Raw genomic sequence first — 19064 nt, 5'->3', positions numbered from 1 at the left:
CATTTGATAGAATAGAGATATTTCAACATGGTTTGTTTCATTGCATTCCTCATGAAATTGCGCATTGAACGATATATAACTTGATGGCGTTATTAGAAAATACCAAGATTTTTAAAATTTTAGCTAGTAGTGGTGATCACACACACCCTGTACGCAACACCCCATGTGGCTTGCACCCCCTTAGCGATGCCACTGTTTCACAGCACATCACTGTGCTTTGACATGCTGGTTGAAAAGCTCTTAGGGCTTTTATAGGCCAGAACCAACACCTTGAACTGCACCTGGGAAGAGACTAGCAGGGAAGCAGCATTTTGGTATGCTCGCGACATGTAGAAGGATTGGCCTGTCCACAAAGCAAGAGGTGGCAAGTTGGAGGAGCTCTCGGGGAGTGGTGCCTGCACTCTGAATTGTTCTGCCGTTCCCCTCTGGCTCAACACCAAGGAGCTCCTTGAACAGCACTCGGTTCCACAGATCGAAGCAGTCACCAGGCATCTCTTGTTCAGCTCTCACCCAGAGGAGCCACCTAAAGGAGGAGCCAGGCGGGTTGGAAGTGACATCATTAAGCAGGAAGTGACGCCATTCGGCAGATGATGGCCGGAAATCAGCACTTTGCTCTCACGTACAAACTCCTAAGCTGCAAATGACAGAAGAGAAAATACGCAGATCTTGATCGTGTTTTCAAGATATGGGAGAGTCCAATGACCATGAAAGGGCTGCCCTTTCAGCAGCGCCACTTCTGCATTTCAGAGTTGAGAGATGCTCTGCAAAGTGAAGCCTCGGCAGAAGTGGCGCTGCTGAAAGGGCGGCCCGCGTGATAATTGGACTCTCCCAGTGTCTTGGCAACATCTCTTTCTCTCACCCTTCTTGGTCTGCACCTTCCCCCATAGAGTTCCTTGTCTTCTAAGGCCTCCTTCAGTCTCTCCCCCCACCTGCGGTTCAGCAGAAGCAGCGCTACTGAATGTGTGGCCCTGGGACAGCCCAATGATCACAGTGGGCAGACGAAGAGCTTCTGGGGGCTGTATCCTGCCTGCAAGTCATGTTTAACCCCTTGTTTTAATACAAGAACTTACATAAACTATGAGTGGCAGGCAGCCTCTAATACACTGGAAGGGAGATTTATTTTATTTATTTATATTTAGTTAGTTTTGTGTGAACACAGGGAGATAAAATGTTTGAGAGCACAATCCTAAAGGCGCAAGTCCCTTGCGCTGGCTTGGGATGTAAAGCAAGTATGCGCCTCCCTCGGAGTAAGCCGTGCTGGCGCACAGACGTATGCTGGTTCGCAGAGGTCAGAGCCAGCCTCTGTAGCAGTGCAACAGGTGAGTCTGCGCCGGTTGAGCTCGGCTGGCTTAGGGGTCTGGGATGGCATGGGGAGGGTGGGGAGGAGGTGTTTCAGGGGGGGAGTGCAGGCGGCAGGACTGTGGGCGGGCGGGCAGAGAGCAGGAGGTGAGCCAAGGATCCAGCAGTTATGACAAATTCTAGTCCCATTCCTGGGTGGCACATAGTGGCACAGATCATCAGGTGGCACAGTTCCAAGTAGACCCATTGGGGTGGCTGTGGCTCTCCCCAGAGTAAGGGTAATTTTTTCCCTTTGCCCCAGGCCAAGCCTCAGCCAAACCCAAACGTGCTGGCCTGCCTGTTCCAGTGCAAGTTAGGACTGTGCTGTGAGAATCTTTACCAGGTTATTATTACTTAAAAATAAACAAAATATTATTTCTTTCTAGCGCTCCTTTTTTAAAGTCTGGTAAACCTACGTGGGTCCTGATAGAGTCATTTTAAAAAGTGGATCCCTATTGCTAAAAAGTTTACCACCAGTTGGCAACCTTCAGTCTCGAAAGACTCTGGTATCGCGCTCTGAATGGTGGTTCTGGAACAGCGTCTAGTGTGGCTGAAAAGGCCGATTTGGGAGTGACAATCCCTTCCACACCGGGAGCAAGTGCAGTCTGTCCCTGGTCTGTCTCCCTGGCTATGGGCCTTCCTTCTTTGCCTCTTAGCCTCAGACTGTTGGCCAAGTGTCTCTTCAAACTGGGAAAGGCCATGCTGCACAGCCTGCCTCCAAGCGGGCCGCTCAGAGGCCAGGGTTTCCCACTTGTTGAGGTCCACTTCTAAGGCCTTCAGATCCCTCTTGCAGATGTCCTTGTATGGCAGCTGTGGTCTATCCATAGGGCGCTTTCCCTGCACAAGTTCTCCACAGAGGAGATCCTTTGGGATCCGGCCATCATCCATTCTCACGACATGACCGAGCCAACGCAGGCGTCTCTGTTTCAGCAGTGCATACATGCTGGGGATTCCAGCACGTTCCAGGACTGTGTTGTTTGGAACTTTGTCTTGCTAGGTGATGCCGAGAAGAGCCACTGATTTACATGATGCTTTACAACAGAGAAAAAAAAATATTTTAAATCATAATAAGAACAAATCACTCTACATTTTAAAATAGTTTCAAAATATGCAATGCCCAAACTTTAGATGATGTGTACAAATGTGGTTAATAAAGAAGAAACATACATTTCATTAATTCGCTCTAGAGATACACTGAAATCACCAAAAGGGGGTGTTATAGTTTATGGCAAGTGATTTCAGCATGCAAAATTAGGAAAGGTTTTGGATGAATGCCGGAATTTTGTTGGAAATTCAAAGTGGGACGGGGCAGAGCAAATCTGGAAGAATGGGTAAAGGATATAATTTTATGAAGATACTGTATTTATTTGCTCTGCCAGGATACAGTATCTTTTTTTTTCTTTTAGCAAAAGACAGGATACGATTAAATAGCTATAAAAGCAATAAATAATCAGAACGTGGAGTAATGTACAGTAATTGTATTCAGTTATCATATGCAAATCCACAGCTATGCAAAATTCATGGAATCCTGGAATAATCATCCCAGAAATTATACTGTGGATAATCAGGTTGTAGATTATATACCTGCCAGCAGCATTTTCAGTTAGCGGACAATACTCAGAAAACGTGGCATTTTATAAGTAATAAATAATACTAATTTTTGCCAAAAATCACAGGTAGCCATATCCATTCATTGGAAAACAAAAGACCCCCGCAGAAGCTTTGATCTGGTTCTACCTTGATTAGGACCAATTGACAAAGGGCCTTTGGACCAAAAAAAGGCTGCTTTATTTTGCACAATGCAATTAATATGAATATGTTTGATGCAAGCTTAAAATGTTTCTAGCCCTCAAGGTTGTGGGGGGAAAAAAGAGACAATTAAATCTTGCAGGCCATATGGAATTTGCCTTCCAATGATCTTTTTTCCCTTCTCTCTCTTTTTTTCTTTTTGTTTTGCACTTATGAAGCCTTCGCTTGGGATTGTTTGGATTGCTGGGAATGGTGCAAAATTTCTTCCCTGATTTGCACACTCAATTCACAAGGCTAAAATAAAAAACAGAGATGGTTGCATTGCCAGCCGAAAGCAATTTTTGCAATTTTTTTTTCTTTTGCAATTCTGAAACCTTCGGTTGGGGGATAGTTTGGATTGCTGGGAATGGTGTTGCCTTGCACACTCACAAGGCTTGGAAAAAAAAGCAAAGATGGTGTGTATTGAGTTGCACTGGGGATGCCCTGCAAATGGAGGACAGAGAACAGCCCCTGCCTTCCTCCCTCCTTCAGCCAGCCTGCTCTGGCCAAGCCTCCTGCCTCTGCAGCAAGATTCCCTCATTGTGCATGGAAGGAAAAAAAGGGGGCGGGCTCTATTTTGTGGCAGTGCACACACACACACACACACACACACACAAAAAGGACTGCTGTGTGCTTGTGTCTGTGTGTGTTTTGGGTCCTTTAGCAATGCCCTGAAATTTGCAATTGCAATTTCTTTGCTTTCTTGCCCTGCTTTTTGTTTTGCAAAGTGCAAGGAGCTGCCTAGGCCTGGCCAGCCTCTGCCCTGCTCCCCCCCTCCACCCTGTGCACAGCCATATTTTCCCCCTCTATGTTGTGGCAGTGCACACACACTGGTGTGTGCTTGTGTGTGTGTGTATTGGGGTCCTTTAGCCATGCACTGACATTTGCAGTTGCAATTTCTTTGCCAGGTCTTTCTTTGCTTGCATGGTTTTGCTTGCAAAGTGCAAGGAGCTGCCCAGCCTCTGCCCTCCCCACCCCCTGCACACAGCCATGTTTTCCCCTTCTGTGTTGTGGCAGGGCACAAAAAGGTGTTGTGTGTGTGTGTGTTTGGGTCCTCCCCCTAAAAAAAGCAGGCACTGACACCAGGACCACAACTTTGCCATGCAACCCCTTCCTTTTTTCGCATGGCCTCTTGCAAAGTGCAAGGAGCTGCTCAGGCCCGCCCCTCCCCCCCTGCACAGCCATGTTGTCCCCTCCCCCACTCCCCCCCGCCCTCATTGACTCTCTCCCTGGTCCTAAGAAAGAGGCCAGCCTTCCCTGAGCGCTCCTTCCCCCCACCATTCTCCTCTGCCCTGGCGCGCGGGCCTTTCTGGGAGTTGTAGTCCCGCCGCTCCCTGCTCAGCGCGAGGCGGCGCCTCGGGAGGACTACAAATCCCAAGGTGCGCGGCGTGCGCGCGTGCGCAGAGACGACGTCTGGTAAAAGGTGTCCTCGCTCCTTCCAGCCTCCCCCCTCCCCTCCCGGGTTCTGGGTTCAGGGTGAGCCGTTGAGCGCAGGGCCCGCGCGCCGCCCCGAGACTTGAGGGAGCCCCAGGAGCGGAGGGAGATCCCTGAGGACGCCCCGAGCGGAGGGAGCGAGCGAGCGGGTCGGCCTCCTCCCCCCCGCCGCCGCCGCCTCACGGAGGACACGAGTGAGTGGGGGAGGGGCGGGCTGAGGGGGGAGGGGTGCCCTCGCTGCTCGCCCCCACCCTCGCGCGCGGGGGGGGCGCTCCTTGGTCCCCCCCTCAGTCGCTGCTATGGAGAGCCACAGCAAAGTTAGGCCAAGAAGTGCCCCCCAGGGAAGGTGGGGGAGGGGCTGGTGAATGGTGTGGGGGAGGGGCTAGAGTGGTGGGGGAGGGGCTTGCGGGCCACAGCCCCCCCCTCAAAAAAAGTTGTCTGGGAAAGTCTTTCCCCCCAAGAGGAATGGGGGGAGTACACCCCCCAAGTCCCCCATTCTTCTTCATGAACTAGCTTTTATGGGGGGGTTCATTTGTTTACTTATGTGGCTTTTCCTGGGGGGGGTTCCCCAAGGGGAGGAGAGCCTTTAAATAGCTGTTCTTCATTTGATAACCTTTTTCTCCCCCCCTGAAGAATGAGGGGGAAAGGAGGGGAAGCAAACTCATACCCTTTCCACCCCAAGCCCCCCCCCAATTCCTTTTCCTTGACTTCCTGAACCAACTTTCCAAAGGGGAGGCATTTATTTATTGTTAAGTGGCTTTACATGGGGGGGGGGGTTTCCCAGCCTCTCCCTTGACTTCATGGGCCAGCTTTTATGGGGGGCACAATTTGTTTACTTATGATGTGGCTTTTCCTGGGGGGGCGATTTGCCCAAGGGGAAGACATCCTTTTTATAACTGTTTGTCATAAGGAACTCTTTTTCTTCCCCCCCCCCCAATATGAGGAATGAGGGAGAAAGGTAGGGAAGCACACTCTTACTCCTACTACCCCAAGCCCCCCCAATTCCTTTTCCTTGACTTCCTGGGTCAACGTTCCATGGGGGGGCATCATTTATTTACTGATTATTATCATGTGGTTTTTCCTGGGGTAGGGGGTGTTTCTCAAGGATATGATATCCTTTTAATGGATGTTCTTCTTAAGAAGGGACCCTTTCCCCCCATGAGGAGCCAGGGAAAAGGGGAAACCCTTATCCTTTCTTCCCCAAGGTGTCCCCCCATTCCTTTCCCTTGACTTCCTTGGCCAGCTTCCATGGGGGGGGGGAAGTCTTTTATTTACTTATTATAATGTGGCTTTTCCTGTTGTGCCTGTGCATGGGGGGGGGGAAGAGTTTTCCCCAAGGGGCAGAGAGCCTCTTTATAGCTGCCCTTCTGAAGAAGATGGGACTCTTCTCCCCCCCCACCACCACAGGGCATTCTAGACTTCCTGGGCCAACTTTCCATGAGGGAGACATCATTTATTTACTTATTATTATAATGTGACTTTTCTGGGGACAGGGAGTTTTCCCAAGGGGAAGACATCCTTTTTATAGCTGTTCTTCATAAGAAGGGTCCCTTCCTTCCCACCCGTTGTAGGGTATTGTGACTTCAATCCTGTGCCTGTTTACTTGGAAGCCTCACTCTCTGTTCAGTGAGGTTTGCTCCCAGGAAAGTGTGCATAGGGATTGCAACCAAAGAGAAGCAAAGGAATTCCTGCTGCCATCCCCCCCTAGGAAATGCTGGTTGTGGTGGAGAAGTGGGCATTACTTTTTACTCTTCCTAGCTCCCCATCATTCTCCATGCTGCAGGCAAAGGAGAAGCCAACTTTTATAGTAGGGAGTTGAGCCTGTTATTTTGTCTTCCCCTCTCTCCCAGCACTGCTTAGTCCATTCCTGGGGGGGCCACGGTTGAGACTGAGCTGCTGTTGTCTTGCTGTTAGAATAACAGCTCTGCACACACAGAGGCTCCTTTCCAGGTGTGTGCACGTAGAATTCTTGCTATAACAGATGATAATTTTCTGCACAGATTTATGGCAGTGGAAAGGCCCGAACTTCCTTAGTGGATTTACTTGAAATATTTTTTGGTTTCTTTCCCCACCATATATTATCCTTCCTGCAGAAGAGATGGAGAATTTTGCTTGTGGATTGTCCTGGGGTGCTGGGAGCCACTTCTTGTTGGTGTTCTGTGTCCCCTGAGAGTATTTCCTCCTGGTGTCTATGGATTCACTTATTTTCTTATCTTTTTCTGCCTCCCCCCCCCCCCCGCCGCACCAGTAATGGCCAAAGGGATACCTCTTCCCTATCACCCCAGTGGGTTGCCCATATCTCTTCCGTAGTCACTCAATTCCAGAAAAGACCTGTTTCTGGAAGGAAGGAATCCTTTGTTTCTTCCCCCGAAAGTGTTGACTTCCCTTGCAGTTTTAACTTTGTTACTAGGAAGGCTTTTAATTGAATTGATACTTTATAATTTTGGTGCCTTGGTTTAAAGATTTTAGGCACTTCATAAAAAATGAATGCAGTGAGCCATTCGGGGGAGGCGGCGCTCTGGTTAAAAAAAATGTATGCCTGGTAAAGAAGAGAGATCTGTTCTTTATTTACTTTTCCTGTCCACATTTGTTCATTCCTAGGCCCTCCCTCGAGGCATTATTTTTCCAATTTAGATAAGAACTTCAGGCAGGGCCTTGCTGGATCAGGTCAAAGGGGGCCCATTTAGCCCCAGTGTCCTGTTTTCCACAGTGGCTTAGCAGCTGCCTCTGGAAAACTGTAAGCAGGCAATTTCTTTTGGCAAGGAACTCCCCAGACTATGCTGGATGAAAAAGTTCATCTTTATCCATTTAAAGTCTTGTATTGGACAGTTTAAATGAATGAACCTGGTTTCTTGTACAGGTTGAGCTGTTCACGCAGGTTCCTTTCCAAGCACTCAGGTGGATGGCAAAAAACTATAGCAGATCAATTTAAAAAACAAAGTTTCTTTGCTCAGGTGTTTTAAAAGCAGCCTTGCTGACCTTTTGACTCTAAGATAGGAGTCATTAAGAAGACAATCCATCAATCAGTCCTCCTCCAACCACTTCAGTCAGTTCCTCCCTTCACCAATGGAAAAGTGCTCAGGGGGAAGGGAGGGGTCTGCTGGAGAGAGAAGGATTGATGGATTGTCAGCCAGCTGCCCCCCCCTCTCTCATATTAAGGAGGCTATTGTTAAAGGACTGATCCCTGGAGAAGGGGAAAAATGCATCCCTTTAAAATCAGCTTAAAAGGGATGCACTCCCCCCCCCCCTCCAGGGATCAGCACATTCCTTCTCATTGGCAGTGGCCATTCCTGTTGAGTCAAATCTGTGTATAAATAGGCTGGACCTGTATTGTGAGAGAGGGAGAAAAAAATTATCTCTCCATTCTGTCCACACCATGCATCATTTTATAAGCCTTTGATGTTGTCTATGCTTTAATTACCTAAAAATGGCTCAAAAGGCCCAAATGCTATATCCTTACCTTTGTAAGGAAGGTGTTCAGCTCTTTGATAATCTTAGTTGTCCTCTTTTGCATCTTTCCCAGCTCCTTTCTTGAGATGTAGCCAAGATAGTATTCCAAATTGTAGATAGTATTCCAAATGTGGCCACACCACAGATTTTTATAGGAGCAACATAATAATAGCAGTCTTCTTCAATCTTTCCCTGATGACCCCTAGCATGGAATTTGCCTCCCTCACTGCAGCTGCCCCAATGGTTCTATTAGGCTATTCATCACAAGACCTTTCTCTAGAAGGGTTGGTGAAGCAGGCTTGCAGAAACCATGCTGGTTCTCTTTCTTCTATATGCTTAATTTTATCTTTTAATATCTGGAGCAGACATTAAGCTGAATGGCCTGTATTTTTCTGGATCACTCCTGGAAGCCTTTTTAACTGTTGATATTCCAGTCCTCTGGCCTAGAGGCTGATTTAAAGGACATTAGATATTTTTGTTAGGCAGATCAGCAATTTTGCATTTGAATTGGGTGGATGCCATCTTGACCCAGTGATTTGTTAATTTTTAATTTGTCAGTGCCTCTCTCCTGGCATCTGTTTTGCCTCTGTTCTTCAGACTTATTCCCTGAGAAGGTTGATTCAGGCTTCCATATCTGTCCTAGGATTTCTGTAATGATGGCAAGAATTCATTCAGTTGTTGTGCGATCTCTGTATCCTCTTTAACTTTCCCTTTGACTCCCTCCTCTAATGGTGTAACTGTCTCCTTGGCAGGTTTTCTGCTCTTGATGAATTGGAGGAAGTGTTTGCTTTGATGTTTTGTATCCATGTGCTCCTTGTGTTCTTTCTTTGTATCCCACGTGGATAGCTTACATTTCTTTTTGCCAGCGTTCATGTTCCATCTTGTTCTTCTCATTTGGGCAAGACTTCCATTTTCTGAAGAAAACCTTGCTTTTTATAGCTTCCTGGATTCCACTCATGAGCTGGGTTGACCCCCTCCTGGACCCATTCCTGGCAGTGCTTTTCTTACTTAGTGGTATATAGTATAGTTGAATTTCAGTTGTTGTGGCATTATCTGTTGTGCACTTCGGAGAGATTTGACCCACTTGACTTTCACTTTCAGCTTTCTTTTTAGATATCCCCTCATTTTTGTGAAGTCCCCCTGTTTTGAAGTCAAATGGGTCTGTGCTGGACTGACTTAGAATCTTTTAAGTTAGTATATTTAAACTGGATACATATATGGTCGCTCTTCCCTATGGGTTCATCAACACACCTCACAAAAAGTCACAGGTCACAGGATTAAATCTAGGTTCACTTTCTCTGTGGTTGATTCCAAGACCAGTTGTTTTAGGGAACAGTAATTTTCTCTCTCCATCATAGCCTGAAATATGCATTCAGTTCAGTGGTTCTCAAACCTTTTAGTACCATGACCCACTTTTTAGAATCTGTTGGGACCCACCAGAAGTGGTGTCATTAACCTAGAAGTAATGTCATGGCAGGAAGTGCCATCATTTACACTACACTTCATTACACTACATACCTAATTGCAAACTTGGATCCTACTCCAACCACATAGCCCTTCCCCTTTCCAGCATCCCGCCTTCTCACCTGTTTTGGGCAAAGCACCATGCCTCTCTCCCACCAGGAGCCCAACTTACCCAGCAGCTCTGTGCTTTCAGTGGCAGCTGAGCTACATGTTATGTGCCTCGAGACCAACAATTTAAGAAATGCTGATTTATTTTATTCAGTTTATGTGAGAGTAATTAACTGCATTATTCATTACTATAACATGTTCTCCTTTCGTATGCCTTCCTGCTTTTTACTTTCAAGTCAAGAATGTTCACAGCACTTTGATCATGGGAGTAATGGCATTGCCCTGGTACTAAATTACTATTAGGGCCTGGTATTTCTACCTATAATGGTTCTGAGGATTCTGGTCCCCCTACATTCTCTGACTTCTTGAATTTAATACCCTCTGACCAACAGTTACAACATGTCAAGTACTTTCTCTGGTGCTTGGGTCCTTGAGTGACCATATCTTACAGGTTCTCTCCATTCCACTAGGTTTCCGCTATACCTACTGTGCCTTTGTTCTCCATTGTAGTTAAGCACTCCAGCTCCCTATCTTGGCTTTGAGGGTTTTAGTATTTGCATATAAACACCTGCATGTTATGTCAGTTCCAAATGTTATCTGTTTGTGCTTTTTCCCCCAGGTCCTTTTATTCTCAGGACCAGATGTCCTGTCCTGTCCTGCTTATTTTCTGATTGTACCCTTTCTCCATTTGGATGGCTTTGAACTGTTACACCCTAATAATCTTTAATCTCCAAGCAAGTGAGCAAGCAAGTCTAGATTGTAGGCATTGCTGCCAAACCCTTTGTATTCACTCAGAAGCAAGCCCCACTGTCTTCAGTGGAACCTACTCCCAAATATATGATTGCAGTCTTAGCTTATTATTGGTGCTCTCCTCTCCCCACCTGCAGTTTTTCTAAAGGGGATGTAAGTAAGTTCCCCTTTCTAGTGGGGATCTTGGTAAAACTCCTGTTCTTTTATTTCAGATACATTTTGGGGTGGACATACACACCAATGCCAGCTCTCTTTCAAAAGCTCTAGTTTATTTATTTATACAGGTATTTATATACCGCCTTTCTTTGGTCTCAGATTTCTCCTCGAACTTTTAATCCAAGGCGGTTTACATAGGCAGGCTGTTCTAAACCCCCATAGGGATTTTTACAATTGAATAGTTCTAGTCTTTCATCGAACTCCTCGTTCCAGCTGGATTCCTTCCCAGTCTTGCCTCTCTCTGGCCCTTCGCCTCCCATTCTCCACTTGACAGCAACTCCTCTCTGCCACTGAGGGTCAGCTCATCAGTATATCAGCATGTCGTCAGTTCTCGGGTACTTCCGGTTGTTTCGAACTGGCAGCCTCAGATCTTCAGGCATACAAGGCGGCAGCTCTACCAACTGAGCCAGACCTCCTAGTTTGACTTCCGTTGACTCTGAAATCTAGTGCATCATCTGAATTATTCTCCTGCCTTCATGTTAAAGATATCACTGTTTCTGTTTTCTGCTAGATGTGGGACTTGTGTGATTCACTTACCACTGGTCTGCTGAAGGCAGTAGCTGTTAGACTTTTTATAATTCTAAAAAGGAGAGCAGACAGTGCTGTCTTCTTCACCCCAGGAGGCCTGGGTCAGCACCCAGAGTCTGTTCAGCACCTAATGTGGCTGATCAACATGACTCTTATCTTTATGTACAGTGCTTCATCTATAAGCTGCAACCCATATACACATGTGGGTAAGTCCGATTGAATATACTAGGACTTAAATTCAAGTAAACCTGTATAGGGTTGTCCTGGGAGACTGTTATAACCTGCAGATTTCAGGAGGAAAGGCCCAGCCAGTCACCACCATCTCTTTCTGAAGAACTCTAAGGAGACTTAGAGATGGCAGAGAAATTAAATGAGTTCTTTGCATCTGTCTTCACGGCAGAAGACCTCGGGCAGATACCGCTGCCCAGATGGCCCCTCCTGACCGAGGAGTTAAGTCAGATAGAGGTTAAAAGAGAAGATGTTTCAGACCTCATTGATAAATTAAAGATCAATAAGTCACCGGGCCCTGATGGCATCCACCCAAGAGCTATTAAGGAATTGAAGAATGAAGTTGCAGACCTCTTGACTAAGGTATGCAACTTGTCCCTCAAAACGGCCATGGTGCCAGAAGATTGGAGGATAGCAAATGTCATGCCTATTTTTAAAAAGGGAAAGAGGGGGGACCCGGGAAACTATAGGCCGGTCAGCCTAACATCCATACCGGGTAAGATGGTGGAATGCCTCATCAAAGATAGGATCTCAAAACACATAGACGAACAGGCCTTGCTGAGGGAGAGTCAGCATGGCTTCTGTAAGGGTAAGTCTTGCCTCACGAACCTTATAGAATTCTTTGAAAAGGTCAACAGGCATGTGGATGCGGGAGAATCCGTGGACATTATATATCTGGACTTTCAGAAGGCGTTTGACACGGTCCCTCACCAAAGGCTACTGAAAAAAATCCACAGTCGGAATTAGAGGACAGGTCCTCTCGTGGATTGAGAACTGGTTGGAGGCCAGGAAGCAGAGAGTGGGTGTCAATGGGCAATTTTCACAATGGAGAGAGGTGAAAAGCGGTGTGCCCCAAGGATCTGTCCTGGGACTGGTGCTTTTCAACCTCTTCATAAATGACCTGGAGACAGGGTTGAGCAGTGAAGTGGCTAAGTTTGCAGACAACACCAAACTTTTGCGAGTGGTGAAGACCAGAAGTGATTGTGAGGAGCTCCAGAAGGATCTCTCCAGACTGGCAGAATGGGCAGCAAAATGGCAGATGTGCTTCAATGTCAGTAAATGTAAAGTCATGCACATTGGGGCAAAAAATCAAAACTTTAGATATAGGCTGATGGGTTCTGAGCTGTCTGTGACAGATCAGGAGAGAGTTCTTGGGGTGGTGGTGGACAGGTCGATGAAAGTGTCGACCCAATATGCGGCGGCAGTGAAGAAGGCCACTTCTATGCTTGGGATCATTAGGAAGGGTATTGAGAACAAAACGGCTAGTATTATAATGCCGTTGTACAAATCTATGGTAAAGCCACACCTGGAGTATTGTGTCCAGTTCTGGTCGCCGCATCTCAAAAAAGACATAGTGGAAATGGAAAAGGTGCAAAAGAGAGCGACTAAGATGATTACGGGGCTGGGGCACCTTCCTTATGAGGAAAGGCTACGGCGTTTGGGCCTCTTCAGCCTAGAAAAGAGACGGCTGAGGGGGGACGTGATTGAGACATACAAAATTATGCAGGGGATGGACAGAGTGGATAGGGAGATGCTCTTTACACTCTCACATAATACCAGAACCAGGGGACATCCACTAAATTTGAGTGTTGGGCAGGTTAGGACAGACAAAAGAAAATATTTCTTTACTCAGCATGTGGTCGGTCTGTGGAACTCCTTGCCACAGGATGTGGTGCTGGCGTCTAGTCTAGACGCCTTTAAAAGGGGATTGGACATGTTTCTGGAGGAAAAATCCATTATGGGGTACAAGCCATGATGTGTATGCGCAACCTCCTGATTTTAGAAATGGGTTATGTCAGAATGCCAGATGCAAGGGAGAGCACCAGGATGAGGTCTCTTGTTATCTAGTGTGCTCCCTGGGGCATTTGGTGGGCCGCTGTGAGATACAGGAAGCTGGACTAGATGGGCCTATGGCCTGATCCAGAGGGGCTGCTCTTATGTTCTTATGTAACTCAAAAGCTTGCTAAAGCATTTGAATTCTCACAGTATTTGCACACACACACACCCACCCCCCTCAGTTAATGAGAGAACTGTTACGGGGGTGTCGTACACTTGGGTCTCACTCCCAGGGTTTTGGGTGCTCAGAGTTGTTGGTTCTGAACCCTAGAGCCCTCAAAGATCCCTGTTCGGTAGTACTGCCACCACCCAGTAAGAGCCAGTGTCTTAGTCCAGGGAAACCGAGACCCTCTAGGCTTAACTATATCCCTTGCAGGCACTGAGCACTTTCTTTACTTAAAGTCTCAGTCCTCAAGTTTCTAGTCCACAATGAGGATTTTTGGTAGCTTGCTGAACGGCTAGGCAGGATTCTGAAGCTTTGTCCCCAACAGACAATGAACCAACATGGTAAAAAGATTTTCTACTTTATTAAATACATAGGGTTACAAAAGGTTACAAAAGGCAGCAAATGCTAGAGGCATAAAACTTCTAGGAAACATAACAGCATAAAACAACAAAGCTAACTGGCTAACTCTATTATTTCCTAACCCTCACCTGGGTCAGCTTCTTTTGTAGATCCTCAGGCCAGTTACCTATGGCCACATGGTCCTGGTGGGGCAGGATGTGCACCCACCACCTCTCTCACCAAGAGACCAGGAACAAAGACCCTGTCCTCTGGAAATGGGGCTGGAAACTCGCCCTCTCAGCTCTTCCCTCCCCCTGGAGATCTGCAGCTGCATTCCATCCTTGATGGGCGTCTTTTTGGCTGCCTAGGTGCTACATAATCACCTTCCATTGAGTTGTAAATCCTAGCAGCTTGGAAATGCAAGCCACTTCTGTGTTACTGTTTTAGCTTGGTTCAGGCCTTGCAATGCTACTAGGCCTGAACTGTACATATCCATGACAGGGGGAAGGGGTCCTGTATTGCATAAACAGTTCCTTACGTTTGGTCATGGCTGTGACTGCTAAGCCACACTTTCCTGCACTCTTTGTGGACCAGTGCAGATTCCTCCTGCCTCCTTGTTTGATTTAAGAAGGATGTTTGCCAATTTTCCTAAAGTTGGTTTTTTTGGGGGTGGTGGTTGGGGGTGGTAGGAAAACACCCTACTGTTTTCATGTGTGGTCTTTTAAGTTTTCCAGTGCTCTCACCTTAGATGGGGAAGAGTTTTCCCCTACAGCCACCCTCCCCACTGCCAGCTTGATGCTGTTAACACAGGTGTTGGAGATTTGGGATCTCTTTTCTCCTCCACTGTGAAGCTCACTGTGTGGTCTTGATTTCAACCTGATGCCCAGAATTTTGATGCTGGTGCTTGTGGGTCTGAAGTATACTATTTTAGGATTCTGGAGGTACTCCAGAATCTTCCTCCCAGAAAGGGAGGATATTTTCTTGTTTCCTGCAACTTTTTTTCAACTCCTAATTGATGGGTAGGATGTAATGAGACTCCTCTGTAGTCCCCCCCCTTCCCGGTTTCCTTGTGGTCTTTTAACATCTCTCCACTCTATGTACCCCTGATGGGTTTCATCCTGGTTTTCTGACTGTATGGGACCCTTATCTGGACCTGTTGACAGGCCTTGCCAGAGTGTCTTTGGATTCTGTAGAGTTGTCTGTCATAAAATCCCTTTAGGAAGACTGGAGTTTTGGTCAAGGGTTATTACCCCTGAGATAAATACTCCCAGGCCAATGTCTTGCAGAATGAAGCCATCTAACATTCTCTTTTTGGAAAAGATCGACCACATTTGTATCCCTGTTATTCCTCCAAAGAATGTATATGAAAACATGTGATTTGCCCCAGGACCCACCTTGTGTCTTCAGCGTAGATTGCAGCTTGAGCCTCCTCAGTCCCAACCGGACATCCTTCAAGTACTGAATATATACTTTTTAACATTCTTAACAATTGTGTTTCTGATCTAGACTTGGCAACACTACGTGCAAGGCATGTTTGAATTTAGAGTTGTTAGGTGATCCAGAACAGACGGACTTTACACAGAGGCCCTTCCATGGGGAAAGGTGTTGAGTGCCAGATAAAATGGGTCGCTTGCACTTGTGTTTCCAGGTTTCCTATGTTAATTGTTGTCCTGACGCAGGGGCCACTTGTGGCCCTGGGGGACTCCCAGTCTGGCCCACGGGGTGCTCCCAGTCTTCAATGAGTCTCTGGCCTTCTGGAGACTTGCTGGAGGCCATGCTGGCCCAATGCAACTGCTCTCATCCTGAGGGCGACTGTTTGCCCTCTTACGTGAGCTGTGGGATGAGGGCTCCCTCTACTGCTTGCTGTGATCACATGTCTGTGATGCGGCAGCAAAGGAAAGGTCAGCCTTGCTTTTTTGTGCAAAGCCTTTTATTGGACTTGAGTTATTGCAAAACCTTCATTCATTTATATGTCCCACCTCTAATATTTATGTAAATTTATTCAAATTTGAAATGTAAATTAATTCTTTTTTTCCCCAGCCCCCAGCACAGTGTCAGAAAGATGATGCGGCTCTCCTGCCAAAATGTTTGGACACCCCTGGGCTAACCTAACAAAAAAGCAGCTCAGATTTTAACATCCATTGCATAGGTTGCTGAATTCTTGCATGGGATCCAGGTGACAATCTCCTCTTGGCTATTGCATTTGTTAAAAGAATGTTATTATTTCCCTCTCCCCCAACACTCTAAAGAGTTTTTAGGAAAATTTGGTTTTACTTGCTGTTTATTTGCCATTTGTTGTGGTGGTGCTAGTGTTGTGGCTAGCTATTGGACAGGTCCCTGGAAATCATTCAAAACTACTTTTCCTCCTCAAACCATTTGTGCACATGTAAGCACATGCAAACATGCACGCACGCGCCTTCAATCACTTTTTAAAAAAGTCAACCAATAAAATAAAGAGTAAAACCCTTACATGCTCTTCTTAGACTTCCCTGTGATTTTAGGACTCTAGATCAGCAATCCTAAGCATGCATACTTGAAGGGCATACCTGAAGGGCAGGAGGTCTGGTCTAGAGGGTAGAGCCTCCCTCTGCCTGAAGATAACATCCACAAGGTCGCCAGTTTGAGGCCACCGGCACCGTGCGACCTTGAAGCAGCTGACAAGCTGAAACCGAGCTATTCCATCTGCTCTGAGCGTGGGAGGATGGAGGCCAGAATGTGAAGCCAGATCGGAATGAAACACCTGCATGTAGTGGTTCTTGAAAGAAAGAACCTTCTTTCAAATTGTAAAAATCCCTATTTAATAAGGGATTTAAATAAAGCCTGCCTATGTAAACCGTCTTGAATAAAGTCTTGAATAAAGACCAAGAAAGGTGGTATATAAATAACTGTTTGGAAAAAAAAAAAAGGTAAACCTTGCTGAACTATCAGACTTCTGAGTAAACATAAATGGGATTGGCCTATAACATGTTTGCAAACAAGACTTGAAAATGTAGCTCAGATATCCATGGGAACAAAGTTGTGTTCTGCAGCAGGATATTCTCCCCTTCCATACCCTTCTCATGTGGGGATTGAAAATTGGTGTTATATGGGACCAGAACAAATGTTGGATTTAGCCATGATATTTTCCTTCTCAGAAGTGGAAAGAGGGATCCTTGACCGACTCATATCTTTGACTCACTCCTATGATAGATGGATGACAACTTTAATGTCTTCCTCTTGTGGGAGGAAGCCCTTCCCAGTTCTGGACTGGTGCAGTTCAGTATTTGAATACTGAGCAGTTCCGATTGGCTGTCTCTTGGGAATATAACATTTCAAGAACCAATGGAAAGAAGTGACAGCATAACACAAGGATTCTTAATCTGTGGGGCCTGCATCCCCTAGGGCGTGGGTGAAGGGGGTCCAGGAGATGCATGACATGTTTCCAGAATTAAGAATGTTTTACCTAATGCAGACAGTTTTTAAAAATGTTTGAATTTGTCCATGACTACTGATGCGCCAATTTTCTTGTTGGCCAGAATATTTATTTCTCATGATTTTTTGATGTTTTCAATGAAGCAAACCATTTTTTAAAAATTCCATATTGAAATTTATATACAGATAAAATGGCAATGTGAGTGTAGGTTTGAGTTTAAGGATGGCTTGAAGGATGAGGTCTTCTCCTATACTCCCTGAAGCACCACAGGTGTAACTAGATATCCTGAAGTTTGCGCTGAAAGGAAGACCAAATGAAATAGTTGGGTAGATATTATAAATCCGCTTCAGGTACAGGCAAGTCATTAGGTAAGCCACCAGCTTTAGTGAAAACTTGCAGAATTGAAAGATCTTTCATAAATAACGGGTCCCAGAGCACACCCAGAGCTTCTGCTTCTGGAACTTAGATATGTTTTCATAAAATCCACTGAACCTTTCCCTGATGACACATATGCCACTGCTGCTTTTCTTGAGAATTTGACTTGGAGAAGGACCTATCAATATGCCCCACACCAGGGAAATACTTTAAAGAGAGATATCTGAATGTTTTATCTGCTCACTCAAGGAGATGTTTGATTTATTTTATTTAAGAGATTTATACCCTGCCTTTCTATCCCATGAGGACACTCAAGGTGGCTCACAATTAAAAACATTAAAAATGATATACATATAAAAACATTAAAAACAATAACACACAATAAAAGCCTGGGTCCCAAGTTAAAATCTGTTCTAAAAGTGCCATGCCCCCTAGTGTCAGCGTAAAAGGCCTCCCTAAATATAAAGGTCTTAAGCCCCCCGCCGAAAGGACTCTAAAGAGGGAGCTGTTCTCAATTCCAGGGGGAGATAGTTCCACAAATGGGGAGCCACCGCCGAGAAGGCCCTCTTTCTTGCCGCCATCCCCCTCACCTCTGCTAGCGGCGGCACAGTCAGAAAGGCCCTCTCGGATGACCTGAGAGGACGGGTCGGATTATATGGAAGGAGGCGATCGTTTTTGTCTTGTACCTTTTGCTTTGGAGAAACAGCAAACATATCTTGAGGAAATTAGTTTAGATCATAAACGTCTTGCATGAATTGATTTGTTCTTGAATACCTGTAAAAGATCCCGCACAGCTAGGTGAAACTACAGAAGTTTACTCTGTACCTGCAGAAAACTGGCATCATAGAACCTGTGGAGATCCAGTTGCTCTTTGTACTTATACAGCCTGCTCTTCCTGGCCTTGGTTAAAATGTGGGGTGGGGTAGGGTGGGGGCATATGCAGCACAAGAAAGTTCTGGAATTCCTCATCCTCTAGGCAAGGCCTCCGAGAAGAAAATGGAAAAGTCCTCAGCCGGAAGAGAACTCCTGTCTTTCTAAAACTCTCAACCCCCTAACCCAACATGAGCCCTGTTCTAAGTCTTGGAGGGGAGGGAGGAAGAGGGGCATGAGGTTCCCAGCAAAAACACTATTACTGTTTGGGGTGTTGGGCTCTGGCTTTTCAACCTCTTTATCTTCTGAAGTAGAATACACCCCCATTTGCAGGAGAAATGGTTTCTGTATGGCAGGCTCATTGTGAGGATATTTCCTTGCTGTTCCTCTGTGTGTTTGTGGAAACTCTTGGGTTGGGGGCAGAAAGCTGTGCTCCAGCCCATCTGGTGGTCTGCATCCTCTTACTTTGCAGTATTTGCATTGCTGTCCTACACACAAAGAAATATGATTCCTTTCTTTCAGTCCAATCCTTCAGGGCTAGATGAAGAGACATGTGGCCATCTGGAGTGGATCTGAGCTTTATCTTGCTATCTTGGGCCAGTCACTTCAGTGGCCCAGTTCCTGACCGGCTTCCCTTTGTTGTCCAGATGTCAACTTGCCATCGACTACTGGATGCAGAGAAGGGAAGCAGACCTGATTGCAGGAGGGAGGGAGGAAGCTGCCTTCTCACTTGGCTCTGCTGCCATTTCACACCTAAACGCT

General features: G+C 46.2%; 1 protein-coding gene across 5 annotated transcripts in view; it reads left to right on the top strand.

Annotated features, from left to right (window-relative positions):
- Positions 1–4537: 4537 nt before the first annotated feature.
- Positions 4538–19064, top strand: part of GTF2I (general transcription factor IIi) — a 69798-nt gene continuing 55271 nt past the window's right edge. For all 5 annotated transcript variants that reach the window (XM_066636163.1, XM_066636165.1, XM_066636164.1 and 2 more), the window contains exon 1: positions 4538–4754. The gene's annotated coding sequence lies outside the window, so the exon portion shown is untranslated. The remainder of the gene's footprint in view (positions 4755–19064) is intronic.

Source organism: Tiliqua scincoides, chromosome 8 (genome assembly GCF_035046505.1).
Source record: "Tiliqua scincoides isolate rTilSci1 chromosome 8, rTilSci1.hap2, whole genome shotgun sequence".
Taxonomy (NCBI): Eukaryota; Metazoa; Chordata; class Lepidosauria; order Squamata; family Scincidae; genus Tiliqua; species Tiliqua scincoides.
The sequence above is the reverse complement of the archived record's forward strand: the minus strand, read 5'-3'. Positions and strand labels throughout refer to the sequence as shown.